General features: G+C 47.3%; 1 protein-coding gene across 3 annotated transcripts in view; it reads right to left on the bottom strand.

Moving 5' to 3' along the window:
• The window catches only part of Gsn (gelsolin), a 55,767-nt gene extending 50,156 nt beyond the window's left edge, over positions 1-5,611 (bottom strand). For all 3 annotated transcript variants that reach the window (XM_035446724.1, XM_035446725.1, XM_027423678.2), the window contains exon 1: positions 5,484-5,611. The gene's annotated coding sequence lies outside the window, so the exon portion shown is untranslated. The remainder of the gene's footprint in view (positions 1-5,483) is intronic.
• Between the last annotated feature and the right edge of the window lie 10,541 nt (positions 5,612-16,152).

The following is a 16,152-nucleotide window of genomic DNA, read 5'->3' as shown; positions in this document are numbered from 1 at the left end:
GAAAATGTCAGGAAGTGGAGGCCAGAGAGACAGTGCTCTTCTAGAATACCCGAGTTTAGTTCATAGCACCCACATCAGGCAGCTCCACGTCTGTCACTCCAACTCCAGATCAGACACCTCTGCAAGCACATACACTGACATGCATGCATCTATGCACAGAAACACTTGCATGCACACAAAAACAATACAATAAATATTTTTAAAAGAAAATGCCAGCTTGGCAATAGTAGCACACGCCTTTAATCCCAGCACCCAGGAGGCAGAGGCAGGCAGACCTCTGTGAGTTCAAGGCCAGCCTGGTCTACACATGGAGTTCCAGGATAACCAGGGCTACAGAGAAACCCTGTCTCAAACAGAGAAAATGCCCAGAAGAAAACATTCCCAAAAGTTAGTAGTGATCACTTGGGTGCCAGTCATGGATATATTTTGTTGTTTTTAATTCTTTAAAAATTTTTATTTTCCAAATTTTCTATCACAAGCTCCTGTTACCATGAGGGAAAAAGGTCCACTGAAGAAGCAAAGCATAAATGCCACCAAGCTACTCCCCAAGTTTAACTAGTATTTACTTAGTATTCACAAGAGTCCAGCCCAGCCACAGCCTCTAAGCTGGGAAAGCAAGGGCCCCACCCTAGTGGCTAACATACATGGAACATATATCCTTTGCTTGATAAGTACTTGACCCAAATGACAGATCTGTTGAGGTTAGAAAGTAACAAGACACCATTTGCTTAGCCAATTTAGCAAAACCAAAGAATTCACCCCCCACTGACCTGGCCCCTCATCAAAGTTCCCTACCAGGCTCCATGGCTCAAACCCTTTATGAATTCCTACTGGAAAAGCCAGTTTCAGGGAGACTTTTATAACCAGGAAAAACAAAGTAACAAAACAAAACAGAAAATGGACCAGACATAGTAGCACTTGCCTTTAATCCCAGCACTTGGGAGGCAGAGGCAGGTGGATCTCTGTGAGTTTATGGCCAGCCTGGTCTACAGAGTGTGTTTCAGGCCAGCCAGGGCTATATAGCGAGACCCAGCTCCCATTTCTCAAACCAGGCATTGAGTACAGGAGGGTGCCAAGGCACCGTGCAGAAATAACAATGGGAGGCACTAACTACAGAGTACAAGACCTGGGAAGGAACCTCTGGGCAAGGAGACTCAGTGTTCCAGGACTCAGTTTCTTCATCTGCAAAGTGGGTTACACAAGGACAACATCAGGGTTACTCTAAGGAAAAAGTTAAGCCACTTGACTCCTCTAGGGAAGGTCTCAGTTTGCTTATCTGCAAAATAGAGTCAATATTTCTTCCTTCCTAAGATTATTTAAACAGTAAGTAAAACAGTAAACGCTGAAGGTGAACTGGAGATCAAGAAATAGTGTCTGGGAGTGAAACCCCACTCTCAGTTTCCTGTCTGCAAAATGGGGCAACTGTTTCTGCTCAAATTCTTGTAGGCTCTGTCCAAATGCAAGTAGGACCACAGAGTTTCTGCATCCGACTGCATCTGGCTTTACTGCCACTTCTAGGCAAGAAGGTACCATGTTGGTATGCCAAGCACAAAGCCCTCTAACTCAAAAGCCATCCGGGTTGGGCGAACCTGACAGTATGCCACCCACCCTATGGTGTGCAATGGACACTGGAGTCCATTAAAAAAGCACTCAGAAGCCAAATCTTACCCTTCATTTTGTCAGTGGCACAGACAGGACCCCAACTCCAGCCTTTAGTTGCCTAGCCTCACCCACCACACCCACTGCTTTTCTTTCCCCTACCCTGCAATTGCCCATGTGGTCCCAGGCAGGGCAGGAGCAAGTAGACACATCTCAAGAGGAGGGGGAGGGGGAGCCAGCGGCAGCAGCAGGAACTAAGCCTGCCTGTGGTCTCCAACTTCACAAACCACACCAGGCTGAAATATGACACACGCTCATTCAGCTGAAAGGGAGGAGATATTTTTACTTAACATCAGCTGCCTAAACATTGCTCTCCCCTCCCCGCCACCACCACCATACATAACTTCTGGGACCCCCTTTTCTTTGCTTCAGCTCAATTTTCTTAGAATGTACTTTCCCCAGGCTTTTGGGATGTCTAAGAGTGTCAAATAGTAGAAAGGAAGGACCAGTTCTGGCCAGGAGCCCAGCTAACAAAAGACCTTGCCTGCTTCCAGGAGGCTTAATTTCCTAAAATAGATGGGAGACTGAGCCACACTCTGGGAACCTGTTGATGGTAAAGAACATATGTGCTTATAAATAACTGTGAGGCCTCTCCAGTCTTCCCTGAGCTGTGCAGACCAAGTCCCAGCACCCATGTAAAAGCGAGTACACAGGCACACATCTGTACCTCCAGGTGCACAGACACACATCTGTATCTCCAGGTGCACAGACACACATCTGTATCTCCAGGTGCACAGGCACACATCTGTATCTCCAGGTACACAGACACACATCTGTACCTCCAGGTGCACAGCACACATCTGTACCTCCAGGTGCACAGGCACACATCTGTACCTCCAGGTGCACAGGCACACATCTGTACCTCCAGGTGCGCAGGCACACATCTGTACATCCAGGTGAACAGGCGCACATCTGTACCTCCAGTACAGTACTGAGCGTGGAAAGAACAGAAACAGGTGAGTCTCTGAGGCTCTTTGGCCAGGCAGCCTAGCTGAACTGTTGAGTTCCAGGTTCACTGAGAGACTATCAAAAAATAGTGGAGGGTCTGGTGAGATGGCCAGGCGAAGCGAGTACTTCCTACAGATGCCTGACAGCCTGAGTTTGACTCCCAGACCCAGGTACAGGTAGAAGGGAATACTGACTCTGCAAAGTTGTTCTCGGACGCCACATGTGCACCCCAGCATGCTTACCCACACACGCACATAACACATACACACAGTAATAATAAATTAATAGTAAATAAAAACTTTCATAAAAATAAGTGAAAAGTGATAGATGCCTGAAACTGACCTTTGGCCTCTACACATACACGTGCATGTGCACACACGTGTCCACACACACACACACACACACACACACACACACACACACACACACACCACAGACATATAAAAAGCACTAAGAATGCAGCCCCACACCTAAGCTAGCACTTGTAATTTCTCTTACATTCTCTGGTCAGCAAATACTCAACAGCTGTGGGCCCAGGCCAGAAGCGTTTCCTTGAAGAAAACCAAAGATCAGTGTTTCATCAAAGCGCTACAGGCCAGAATGATAACATCTCTGTGGACAGACACATGTCATCTAAGAGCCAAACTGCCCACACACAGTCAGGCCCCAGAGGACCAGGAAGCAGGGAGTGCTCCCTCCCAGGCACAGTGCTCACTGTGACAGTCCACCTCAAAGGAAAGAGGAGGACAATCAAGACAAACGAGCCTGTCCCTCATTTTGAACCTACAGCAATAATCTTTTTATTTTACAACTATTTTTTAAGAAGAAAATCCACTACACTGAGATACTGACAATAACAGCATCTACCAAGTAGCTGCGTCCCATCTGTTTTCAGGTAAAAGTTACCTGTTGGCCATCCCAGCAGGCATTGCTATGGCTTGGACCTGCCTGCCAACCACGAGACTCATCCTCAGGGCCTCGCTGCCTCTAATACAGCCCTTCCCCCTGCACCCACACATCAGCCACTAGGTCAATGAGTTCTTGGTCACAAACCTTTCCTGGCATCTTACTGCCTGTGGAGTAAAGTCTAAGTCCCTATTTTAACCAGTTCTGTCTTCATCACAGTCCCAATTCCAGCACTCCAACCTTGCCCCATCCTCCAGTCTAGCTATGTAGAATGCACAGAAAAACTCAGCGCCTTTGCACAAACTGCCCCTGCTTCTTGGAATAGCTCTTGCCCTGATCCCTCTTCTTCTGGCAAACTATTACTCATTTCCAAGGCCTGGCTCAACCAGACTGAATTAGTCACCCCCTCTTACTATGCTGTAACTGAGTATGGTCTAAATATGTCAAGATGGGAAGTATAGGGAGTGCTCTCCTCCTTGGGGCTCTTGAGCCCCTCCATGGTCAAGACCCAGAGCATCAGGTTAGGAGGGAAGGAAACTGATTGACAGGCAAGCCTGCCTGCTTCCCCTGGCTCTTGTGAGGCTCTCATAAAAAGACTATGGAAAATTGTGGAATAAATTCCCTCCTGGGGTTGACACAGAAATCTTTGCTTCTGGATAATTTACACAAGTGCCAAACCAAGCTCCCTTGGCTGCTTATGATTTCCCTGGCATTTATAAATAGGGAGGCCCAAGAAAGGAAGACAGTCTCAAAGAAGCTGGGCACCACCGGATCCCTGTTCCCATGCTGCTGCTTCCTCTTTCTTTTAAAGTCTCCCCCCAAGTGTGGGGCAGCATAACACCTCTGGCCAGTACTGCACAAAACACCCACGAGTCTAAGGTCCCACGAAAGGAATCAGGAAGAATAGGCTGGCGCTGGGCCCATGCCCTGCCACTGCCTCCCTGTGTGACTCTGGCCCTTGGGTCACACTTAGAGATGGAGTGCAACTCCACAGAAGGGGTCAATATAAAGTGGCTCTGAGGTCCTGGTACTCCGGTCAGAATCATGGTCCCTGGGGAACAGGATGGTCAGAATTAAGTCTTTGAAAAGTCCCAGAGGTCAAACAAAGGCAGACACTAGCCTTTCACAAATGCTTCATACCCAGGAATGCCAGGAAGAACTCCTGGGTCTGTGAAAAGATTCCTCCCTGCTCTGTGGAGACTCTAAGAATGGAATAAAGGGATGTCTGGGCTCGGGTCAACCTACAGTTGGATCTCCTGCTTGCCTGTATACCCCAGCTCTCAGACCTGGGGCTTCCCCTGCAGGCCCGGCAAGCCTGGACCATGGGGGAAGTTGCTATAATAAAGTTGGGGGAGAGTGGACCTGAAAAGTGATGGAGACCCTGAGATAAGGTGCTCCTAATCAGGAAGGCGTCGACGTTCGGTCAGAAGTTTCTTCTCCAGGCTGGAAGGTAATGCAACACTGCAAGGCGGGAAATAAAACAGCTAAATGCCTTCAGAACGGTCATGAAGATGTCAGGCACGCACAAGGAGGAACTTTCTAACAGTTTTTGGGCCCTGAAGGAGGAAGGTGTTGCTCAGGAGTGAAGACTCCACTACGCGGACTCCTCACCCGGCCACTGTTCAAACCATGCATGGTCAGTCACCTCTCTCGGGGTCTGACACCCCCAAAGCAAAGATGACTCGGGCCCAGTTCCCCGCACTCGCGGGGCGGGTCGAGGTGAGGTCCAGTGCCTGCAGCACTGAGGATCTAGGCGTGGCGGAATGGACCGCTCCTCTTCACCTCTAGCTCCGGGCCACCTCCCTCGGTCTCCTGGAGAGAAGGCAGGTGAGCGAGCACGTCCTTCTCCCGAGATGCCCACGCGTGGGCCGAACCCCAGACTCATCCGACCTCGGATACGCAAGGGAAGGAGAGGAGATTAAGCTCAACCCACCCCGAAAGCCCAGGACCCGAGCGGCCCGCCTTCTTACCTGCGGCGGCGCGGGCAACAGCGGCTGCTCAGTCCAGCTGTAAGCCCAGCTGGTTCCTGGAGTCGGGGCGGGGTGCTCTGCGCGAGCGGCCGGATGGGCAGGGCACACACCGGAGCCGCCCTCAAGGCGGGGCAGGCTGCGGGGGAGGAGCACAGCTGGGAGGATGAAGACTGGCTCCAGGCTAACATTCATCCTCTGTCCGCCTGAAGGTGTCTACCAAGCCCTCTGCGGTCCACAGGAGGAAACTGAAGCTGGGAACATGGAGGGCAATTCTGAAGGGGCCCAAGGTAGTGAGGAGCAGACTCGGGTTCACCAGGGCGAGGCTGGGGGCAAAGAGTGGGTAGTTTGCGGTGCAAAGCTAAAGCAGTGCCGGGAGGTCCTTCAGAGGCAAAGCCCTCCATCTGGGAAATAGCTCCCTGCAGGAAGAGGTGATCTGCAGTCCTCCAGCAGCTTGCCCTGCTGAAGAGAACAAGGAGAATCTCTTCTAATGTCACCCAGAAGTAAGGAAGGAGAAATGCCAAGGCAATCCCATCCTGATGTGTCCAGCCTGGGGACTCTGGGCAATGAACTATGAACTTAACACATCTAAGGCTCAGTGCAGCCACTTATCAAATGAGCCTCTCATGGTGGGAGGGGACATGACTCGACTTTGTGAGAAAAGACACTTAGCACAATGGCAAACACAGAGGATCATCTCTCATAAACAGATGTTCACATTAGTGCAAAAGCAAATGTTCCCTGAGGGCACTGGTTGGGAACATGAGTGGAAGGGCACTTCCATGCAAGTGTAAGAATTGATTTCTCCCCACTGCATCAGACAACACTTGAGCATTTATAAAGGAGCAGGATACAGGATGCAGGATGCTACAAGCATGGCTTCCCTTTGGAAGAATTCTCACACCACTCAGGATGCGATGTCCCTTCCAGTACAACAGTAGCTCATGTTCACCACAGTAAAGCTCCCTCCAACACAAGGTGAAATGTTCCGGGATTTAGTAATTACTAGGTGCCAAGAGTGGTATTTTAGTGGCAGAGAGAGAAGAACTCAGAATTTCCTAGTTTAGTCTTTCATTGAGAAGTAGCCAGGGAAGCCACAAGGCCTGGGGAATCCCAGGCTGGCTCATCCTCCCACCTACTCTTTTAGGATCTGCAATGCTTCTCATGTCACCAGCTTTCGCCTTGTCTCTTTCCTGTCTCCTGAGGGAGGCGTCACGATGTATGGTTTTCAGAAGAGATGACTGAGCGACAGAAAAGGTGGGTTCTCTGGGTCTGGTCCTCTGTGAACAAGACTTGGCTGTGGCTCATATGTTCAATGTCCTGTGTCATACTCTGCCATCCTTCCTGGCTTGGTAAACTGCCCAGATCCACTTCCTCTAAAACCTAGAGTGTCCACACTAGGGGAAACTTACACTCCCTCTGTAGGGCCAATGGGCTGGGAGGCAAAAGCACAAGCTGCTTGGCTTTCCACTGATGCTGAGCCCAGGCATACACATTGTTTCCAAAGCCAGCGGTGGGAGAGGAACCTTAAATTTGTGTTCCCTCGAGCTGAAGGGCATCACATTGGGGTAGAAGAAACACAAGAACATTTGTTCAAGCCCTCATGGTAGAGAGGAGGGGACAGGTCAAGAGAGCAAAGGGCTTGTTCCTATAACTCTAGGCTGGAAAATGCAGAGCTATCTCCTGAAATTAATTAAAGTATGAAGCTACGATGATTGACGCTTGCAGAGGAGGGCCAAGCACATTCCTGCTCCTTCATTTCTTGGTGTTCCAAGATGCTCAGGGGATATTCTAACCTGTTCTTTCCTGTCAGGTCTGCTTTGTAGGGGTTCTAGGAGTCCCATTCATCTTCTTGTCCCATCCCCTTCTTTTCTGGACATCTTGAAGCCCATCATCAGTCAGGTGCATTTGTCCTGGATCCTTGCCTGCAAATGGAAGAATCTTGATGTAGTCTTTTGACAGAATACCTCCCCATCCTCAAAATGAGGATGAGAGAGATGAAGGCCGCACAGGTCATTCAGTAAACAATTCGGAGGTGCCTGCTTCCTTCAAGAATGCCTCACCCACAGATCCTCTCACTGGGAGCCCACACTTGTACTATACCCCTCCCACATCCTCCTCTTTTTCAACATACTCCAGCCAGAGTAGCAGGTTCATACTACCCAAGCCTGGCTTTTCATAACCTCACCTGTACATGCTGGGGTGCAGTCCCAGGGGTGAGTGACAAGGGGCTGTAGCTTAGCTGATAGAATGCTTGCTTTGCATGCACAAGGCCCTGTGTTCAATCCCCAGCATTTCATACAACAGGCATGGTGCTGCATGACTGTAGTAATCCTGACACTTAGCAGATAGAGGCATGAGGATCCGCTGTTCAAGGCCATCCTTCACTATACAGTGAGTTTCAGGACAGCCCGGGCTACATGAGATGCTTCCTCAAAAAGAAATTCTTTGTTAATTAAAAACTGAGAGAATTCTGAAAAACACCTTTACTAGGCAGAAGGCTGAGGCATCTTTGGAAGGATGGAGGAGAAAGAATGGATATGAGAAAGGGGGATCAGCTCTTCTGTGAGGGTACAGAACAGGCAGGCGGAGGATGTGGGGAGACATAGCTGGAGGCAGGAAGGGAATCTGCTTTGCTCTACCTGCTACCCTTCAAGGATGACTAGGGCCAGCTCACACCAGCTCACAGGTAAATCTCTGGGAATGTTTTAAAGCTGATTTAAACACAATTTATGTAAATAACAATTCATGTGAACTCACAAATTACACTGGAAATTCATTCTCAAAGCATGAATTCCAAATTACTTTTACCATAGTTTACACTACTGGCTAGACTTTTAAGGTCATTCTAGCTATATTCCCATAAGGTAGTAACATAACACTACGTGTAATTGGGTACTATTTCTTGTCTCTTTCCAGTTCTACCTTCCTGATATCATGCTGGTTCCAGAAATCAGCCAAGGTAGAAATCTTTACTGGAATCAGCAAAAGCCTTAAGTCAGAGCTTCCAACAACCTTCCTTCAAACACCAGCACAGCACAGCCCAGCCCAGCAAAGCACAGCACAGTCCAGCCCAGCCCAGCACAGCATAACACAGCACAGCCCACACCCAACCCTGCCCTGCCCCGCCCCCACCTGCCTACTCTCTGAAGTCACATCGTTCCACTGAGACTCAGTGGCAGGGGAAAATATGTCTGCTTGATTTTTAACTATAAGCCCAATGTCAAATAGTGTCCGGCACAGACCAAGGGCTGACCAATATTTTCAGTGGATTACTTAGTGAGGAGATGCATTTGGTCAGATGCAGGGATTGGAACACATTATGGGTCTTGAGAGTGAGTTGAAAGAACTACCAACCCAAATGTTTTGAGTGTCCTGGGCAGGAATGTGTTTGCACCATTGTTTTCTTTTAATTTATTGTGTGCTTGTTTGGTTTGGTTTGCTTTGTGTGCTAGGGAGGTTGAACCTGACACACCTCCGCTATGTGCTAAGTGCCTGTGAACTAGACCTGGTTCCAGGCAACCCCTGACAACTAGAAGACCCATAGTTTATGGGTTTCCAGACCACTGGGTTTCTAACAGGCATGGTTCTGTAAATATGCCTTAAATTTCTGCACATCTGACATCAGCAAGGCCTACTGATTCTGTGGCACAGTACAAGCCATCCCCACCTCCCCCTCTCTCAAGTCACATTGTCAAGCAAGGACCCAAAGTACCAGACATTCGTTCATTCTGCCAAGCTTGACACTGCTGCTCCCAGCAGGCCCTATGCTGTTCACAATAATAACAACATGAGAAGCACAATTACAACTGTCACATATTGCATTACTTTCATTAAGCCTTGTTAACTTTGACATCACAAATTAGTAAGCTAGGAGAACCACAGAATGAGCTTTGAACCCAGATCTGTCTCCAGCACAAATCTTTTCTGTGGCCAACGTGAAAGGTAATTGTGGATCAAGGCCCTATACAGGATCAACAATTATATTTCATCTAAAGGGCTCAAGAGACGGCCCAGCAGCTAAAAGCACTCGCTGCTCTTGAAGAGAACCAAATGCACAACAGTTCAGCTCAACACCACTCTAACTCCCACTTTCCAGATGGAGAAACCAAGGCTCAGCAGCAGGGGAGACCTCTTATCTCTGCTGCATGCCTGGGAAATGGCCAAGTTAGAACAGAAGCCAATATCTTGGCAATCAGGGAACAAGGAGTGTCACAAAAGTCACACCACATAACAGACCTCATGTAAGAGATTTACTGGGGGCGAGAGATGCAAAATGGCTGCCTTTGAGAGGGGATGGAGACAGCTGTGTAACAGGCTGTGATAGTGGGCTTCTTAGGGGATATGGATCACGCGCATATGGAAAATATGATGTCAGATTGGCTGTTACTGATGATGGGGGCCAGGTGTTGGCACTGAGTCATTGCAGGTAGGGAGGAACGTGGTTCCTGAATGAAGTCAAAGGACTTTTGGTGGTTCTCCCACCACAAATGCTCACTCTCTGAAACTGTATGCCTCAATAGACTCTTCCTTCTAATAAGTTATTTGATCATGGTGTTTTGTGATGGCATTAGAAAAATAACCAAGCTGGGAGGTGGCGGCGTACACCTTTAATCTTAGTGCTCAGGAGGCAGAGGCAGGCAGATCTCTGTGAGATCCAGGCCAGAGATAGTTCCAGAACAGCCAGAGCCCTTATGCAGAGAAACCCTGTCTCAAAAAAAAAAAAAAAAAGAAAGAAAGAAAGAAAGAAAGAAAGAAAGAAAGAAAAGTAACTAAAACAGAAAAGAGTGACAGAGACAGAGATTCTAGTGGAGGGCATGGGGCCCTGCTGGCCTCACAGCCCATGCCTGCCAGGGATTTAGCAGGAAGAGCAGCCTTTGTTCTGTATGAATCAGGCCAGCTGTTTGTGAAAGGCCAGCCCTGCTCTTCTGGGTGCTGCATACCAGAAAGCATTAGGCTGTCCGTGCAGGTCACCAGTGGGAGGAGGGGCAGTGCTTTGTATACAGGACTGTACCATAGACAGACTTAAATTATCAGCATACAGAACAATGGGCTTTTCATATTGGCAATTTCATAGTGGCAATGTGTCTTAGAGTTGAAACACAATCAGCTGGCAATACATTACCTTCTTTGGGATTAAAAAAAAAATTCAAATAAATAAAACTCAGCAGAGCCCCTAACAGGGCTGAGGTTGAGATTTTAGTCAGGAAACTAAAGGCTGAGGAAAGTTAGTGCTTGTCACAGAAGCTGGAGGGCCTGAGTTCCAACTCCAGCACTCCAGGAAGCCCTGCTGTGCCTTAACTCCAGGGCTGGGGAGGGGACAAGAGGATCCTTCCTGGCCAGACAGGTAAACCCCAGATTTAGAGAGTCCCTGTCTCAAAAAATAAAGTGGATCCAGACTTGTGTTAGACCCCCGAAAACTCAAGTATCCGGGGTCTCAGGCCAGGTTCGCGGTCACCCCAATCACCAGGCGGATTCGAGAGCTTGCTGCAAACTGCACGAGGCTTTATTGTAATTTAACGAACTAACCCCATGTTAGCTCGGGTCTTTCACCCACCCGCCATGGCAGACGGCTAGAAAAAGACGGCTCCTAAGGTCTCCCCAAAGATCTTATAGGGCAGCGTAAGGGGAGTGTCTAGGGGTACGCACAGGCTTACGCACAGGCTCATGATTGGTGTGCCTCCAGGCTTGGAGGGCTTGCCCTGTGTTGATTGGTCAACTGGTTGTTATGGCTCATAGGCCCTCCCAGGGTGGTTGCTATGCTCTCTACGTCATTGCTGTGCGCTTGTCCGTAAAGCACACCCAGGGTCGTAAAGCATAGCGCCACCAGCTAACTTCTGATTGGTTCCTTGTCACAAGACAGGCATCTGACCTCTAAGTGACCAAGGCAGGTATATGGCAAGCACATGTTCGGCTGTTATGGCTGCCAAAAGGGAAGCCGGTTCCTTCATTCCCCCATTTTCTTTTTTGTAAATTCCAATCATGGAATTGCTGTCTCTCTAGCATCCCCATCAGGGAGTGATAGATACTGTCATCCCCATGCAAGGGAGTTCCTTTTGACTTAGCATTTTAACCAGGGAAAATGGACGGCGAAATTCTTTTCCAAACTGCTTCCTGCTGACTTTGGGACGAAGTTAGGGACCCCAGAAGGTTGAAATGCTAGTCAAAAGCAAAAAGGAATTTAGGCAATGGGGAATTTATTAGGGGCTTCTGGTTAGCAGACACTGTTGCAGAGACAGGGGGTGTCCATATCAGCTGAACTGGTTCACATCCACAGCAAGTCCAGGGCTCGCAGTCTACTTAGAACAGCCTGTAGTGAGTACTGATACTCAGATGTCTGCCAGAAGCAGAAACCTGTTTAAGACATGTTTAAACTAGGAACAGAGGTTAAAACTTATTTACTGAAGCCCGCAGTGCAGAAAAAGCAGATATCTGTTTAAACAGCAAGAACATATTTATAACTTTGAGTCCTAGCAAAAACTGCAGATTTGGGCTATAAGCATGTACATTTTTCTTCTGTCCAGAGAGCCAGGTATGGATTGGACAGAGGTGCCTTTGGCCTGATGAAAAGCCCTTTAAGTTTGTACTTAGATGACAACCAAAATAAACTTAAAAACTTTGAACTTGTGCCTGAACAGTAGATAGTCACTATTTTATCAGCTAACACACTTACTAGTCTATAGTGGATCTGACTGCCTGATGCTGTCAAGCTGACAACCAGTAATATTTCAGAGATCTGAGAAGGGTATATTTTATCTGAATCTATTAAAAAGTGACAGACGCCAGTCAGAAACAAGTCCATATACAGTTAGCCAAACCAAGTTTCTCCATTACCGCTGGAGGCAGGTGTCTCAAAGAACAGCAATCTTCGCCAGGCCTATACTGTGAGAGTTTTTTTTCCTCTCTGTGGAAGAGGGACATGGAAAAGACTGACCTTGTTTTGTCTAGGCAAAGGGGTGCAATCAATTTTCCAGTGTCCAGCAGCTTTGTCCACATTCTCGGCCAGGTTCTGGCAGGCGGCAGGTTTCACATCTGAGCATCTCGCTCACTGGTCCAGGTGCAGGAACTGAGGTGCCTCGTAATCTTCTTTGGAGACTTTGGGTCACTGTCAGGATCTGGCAGTCTGTCTGACATTTTAAACTTTAAAGATAACAATTTAAATGCCATATTCTGAAGATCTCTGAAGCATTAGAGGTCTGTTTGTCTGTTTTAGTTACTTTTCTTAAGCACACATTAAGCATACAGGTGGCTAGGTAAGGTCTTATTTCTGTAAATGATTTAGTCTGACTGTAACTGGTTTTAACTTAGTAAAATGTTTGAAACAGCACAGCTGAACTTAAAACTGTATAGAGCTACCTTATATTCCTTAAACAGTAGCTTAACTTTTTTCTGAGGCAGGGTTTTTCTGTGACTTTGGAGCCTGTCCTGGAATTCGATCTGCCGGACCAGGCAGGCCTTGAACTCATAAAGATCCATCTGCCTCTTACTCCCGAGTGCTGGGATTAAAGGCGTATGCCACCAAAGCCCTCAACTTAAAGGCATGTGCCATCAACACCCTGAGCTTAAAGGTGTGTGTCACCAACATTTTAAACTTAACTTCTGAAAACACAAACTGTACCGTCTTATATAGATCAGTATCTTTTATAAAACAAGAACTTTACATTGTCAGGCTTTGCTTAGAAATAATTCTAAATTGAAGCTCTTTTAAGTACAAACATTAATAAAAACAAACATTTGAAAACTGGTTTTAAAAGAAATTTAAATTCCCTTAAGGTTTTTCTGTAATATATAGAAGAATTAACATTTTAAATCTTAATTGAAAAACTTGTTTCTAAGATGGTACCTCTAATTTTCATGTGGTCACCTTTAGTCAAGATGGCGGTTTAAGTATTCTTTTTTAACTTTAGCAAAATGGCGACCAGTCAAGTCATGTGACCAGTTACAAAATGGCCGTAACTTGCTTTGCTTAACATGCTTAAGCTTATACCAGGAAATAGAACAATTTTAAAACAAGTATATATAATTTACTTGAGAAATAAACAGGACTTTTTTTTTTTAAAAAACAAAATCAGCTTAATATGATTAAAATTTTAGACATGAGAAACCATAGCACAGTTTACATTTTTTTTTTAATTTGTAACAACCTTTTCTCTGACCTTCGACAACTTTTCTCTGACCTTCTACAACTTATTTTAACCCTCTATAACTTTTACTATTTGCTTTAACTCTCTTTAACCTTTTATTTTATTTTTCTGACTTTCTTAGACATTCTTAGACAATTTTTTTTTTCTTTTTCTCTATTATTTAAGCCTCCTACATTTTTTTCTCATTTGTGCTGCTGGTAAACCCAGACCCTTGGCCAATCCAGGGGTGGGAAAGACTCCTGCGGCCCCCCTGCATACCATGTGTGTAGAGCACAAAGAATGTCGGGCAGCTAGGCAAATGGCAGGGACCCACGGGACCGGCAAGTGGGGATAGGGAAAGACTCACCTACATGGGCCAGGCTCAGCTGTAAGGGCTGCAGCAGTGGTTCGAGTTCAGAAAAGCAGCCTCGGGGGACTCCAACATAACACATTCTAACCCGTGACACATGGCAGAACTCCTTTCCCATGCCATGTGCTTAGGGCAACAAGAAAAGACCCCTGACCCATGCATGCCACGTGCATGGGCAATGTGGGACAGAAAGAGATGCTTAAGAAACATATAACACAAATGACAGCACATTAGACAGCACAAACATTAGACAGGACAAACCGCGGCAAAGAAATGGTGCCCCAAACCAAAATTACAACCAAACCTTGGACTTTCATCCAGGGTGGAACCAAGGTTCTCGCAAGTCTGCTTACCCTATGGTTCAATTACAAATTCTGCGCAGATCAAATACAAATTACAAATTCTGCGCAGATCAAATCAAGCAACCCTCGGACTTTTGTCCAGGGCAGGACTTTAGGGTCATCCCCAGAAGTCCGAATTACAAATACAAATTCTGCGCAGATCAAATACAAATCATGGCACCAAACAAAACAGCAAGAGACAAAACAAGAAACATAGAACATTGAACATATATAAGTTTCGAGCTCGAATCATCTTACCTCCAAGATCGAATCCACTCAGGTGAAGGGTGGTCGAAAATCGCGGACGAGCCCCCAAAATGTTAGACCCCCGAAAACTCAAGTATCCGGGGTCTCAGGCCAGGTTCGTGGTCACCCCAATCACCAGGCGGATTCGAGAGCTTGCTGCAAACTGCACGAGGCTTTATTGTAATTTAACGAACTAACCCCATGTTAGCTCGGGTCTTTCACCCACCCGCCATGGCAGACGGCTAGAAAAAGACGGCTCCTAAGGTCTCCCCAAAGATCTTATAGGGCAGCGTAAGGGGAGTGTCTAGGGGTACGCACAGGCTTACGCACAGGCTCATGATTGGTGTGCCTCCAGGCTTGGAGGGCTTGCCCTGTGTTGATTGGTCAACTGGTTGTTATGGCTCATAGGCCCTCCCAGGGTGGTTGCTATGCTCTCTACGTCATTGCTGTGCGCTTGTCCGTAAAGCACACCCAGGGTCGTAAAGCATAGCGCCACCAGCTAACTTCTGATTGGTTCCTTGTCACAAGACAGACATCTGACCTCTAAGTGACCAAGGCAGGTATATGGCAAGCACATGTTCGGCTGTTATGGCTGCCAAAAGGGAAGCCGGTTCCTTCACTTGGATGTGTGCACCTTTAATCCCAGCACTCAGGAGGTAGAGGTGAAGGGACCAGCTCCCCATTTCAGCAGCCATAACAGCCGAACACATGTTTGTCTGACCTTGTCTTGGTTACTAGGAGGTTAGATCCCTGCCTCGTGGCAAGGAACCAATCAGAAGTTAGCTGGTGGTGCTATGCTTTACGGCTCTGGGTGTGCTTTACGGACAAGCGCACAGCAATGATGCACAGAGCATAGCAACCACCCTCCAAGCCTGGAGGCACACCAATCCTGAGCCTGTGCATACCCCTAGAGACTCCCCTTATGCCTCAAGCTGTCTTTGCTAGCCATCCGCCATGGTGGGTGGATGAAAGACCCGAGCTAACATGGGGTTAGCTCGTTAAACAACAATAATAAAGCCTCGTGCAGTTTGCATCAAGCTTTTGACTCTGCCTGGTGTTTGGGGTGACCGAGGTCCTGGGCTGAGATCCTGGAGGCCTGAGCTTCCGGGGTTCTTTCAGAGGCAGGCGGATCTCTGTGAATTCGAGGCCAGCCTGGACCACAGAGAGAGTTCCAAGGCAGCCAGGGATACATAGTGAGACCCTGTCTCAAATAAATAAATATGTGTGTGTGTGTGTAGAGTGACTGAAGACACCTCAGATTGACTTATTTTCTATACACAAACATGCACCCCAATACACATATACATGCAAGCAAATACATAAGACAATCTTGTACAGTTACAGAAGCTGAGGCAGCATGCTCACTAGTTTGAGGCCAGCCTAAGCGACATAGAGAGGCTGTTAAAAAAGACAAGCAGAAGTTAATAACCTGCCTCCTTTTCTGTCATCTTCAGGGGCTTTATTCTGCTACTTTTTTCTCTTCGTTTTCTTCCCTTCCTGGTTTTACTCTTTTTCTTCCCTCCCTTCCCTCAGTACTGTTTAGCAGAAAACAGCACCCCCACACACACTTTTTTGTTTGTTTTTTGAAGACA

This window comes from Cricetulus griseus, chromosome 6 (genome assembly GCF_003668045.3).
Source record: "Cricetulus griseus strain 17A/GY chromosome 6, alternate assembly CriGri-PICRH-1.0, whole genome shotgun sequence".
NCBI classification, from domain to species: domain Eukaryota; kingdom Metazoa; phylum Chordata; class Mammalia; order Rodentia; family Cricetidae; genus Cricetulus; species Cricetulus griseus.
This window is presented reverse-complemented; position numbering and strand designations above follow the sequence as displayed.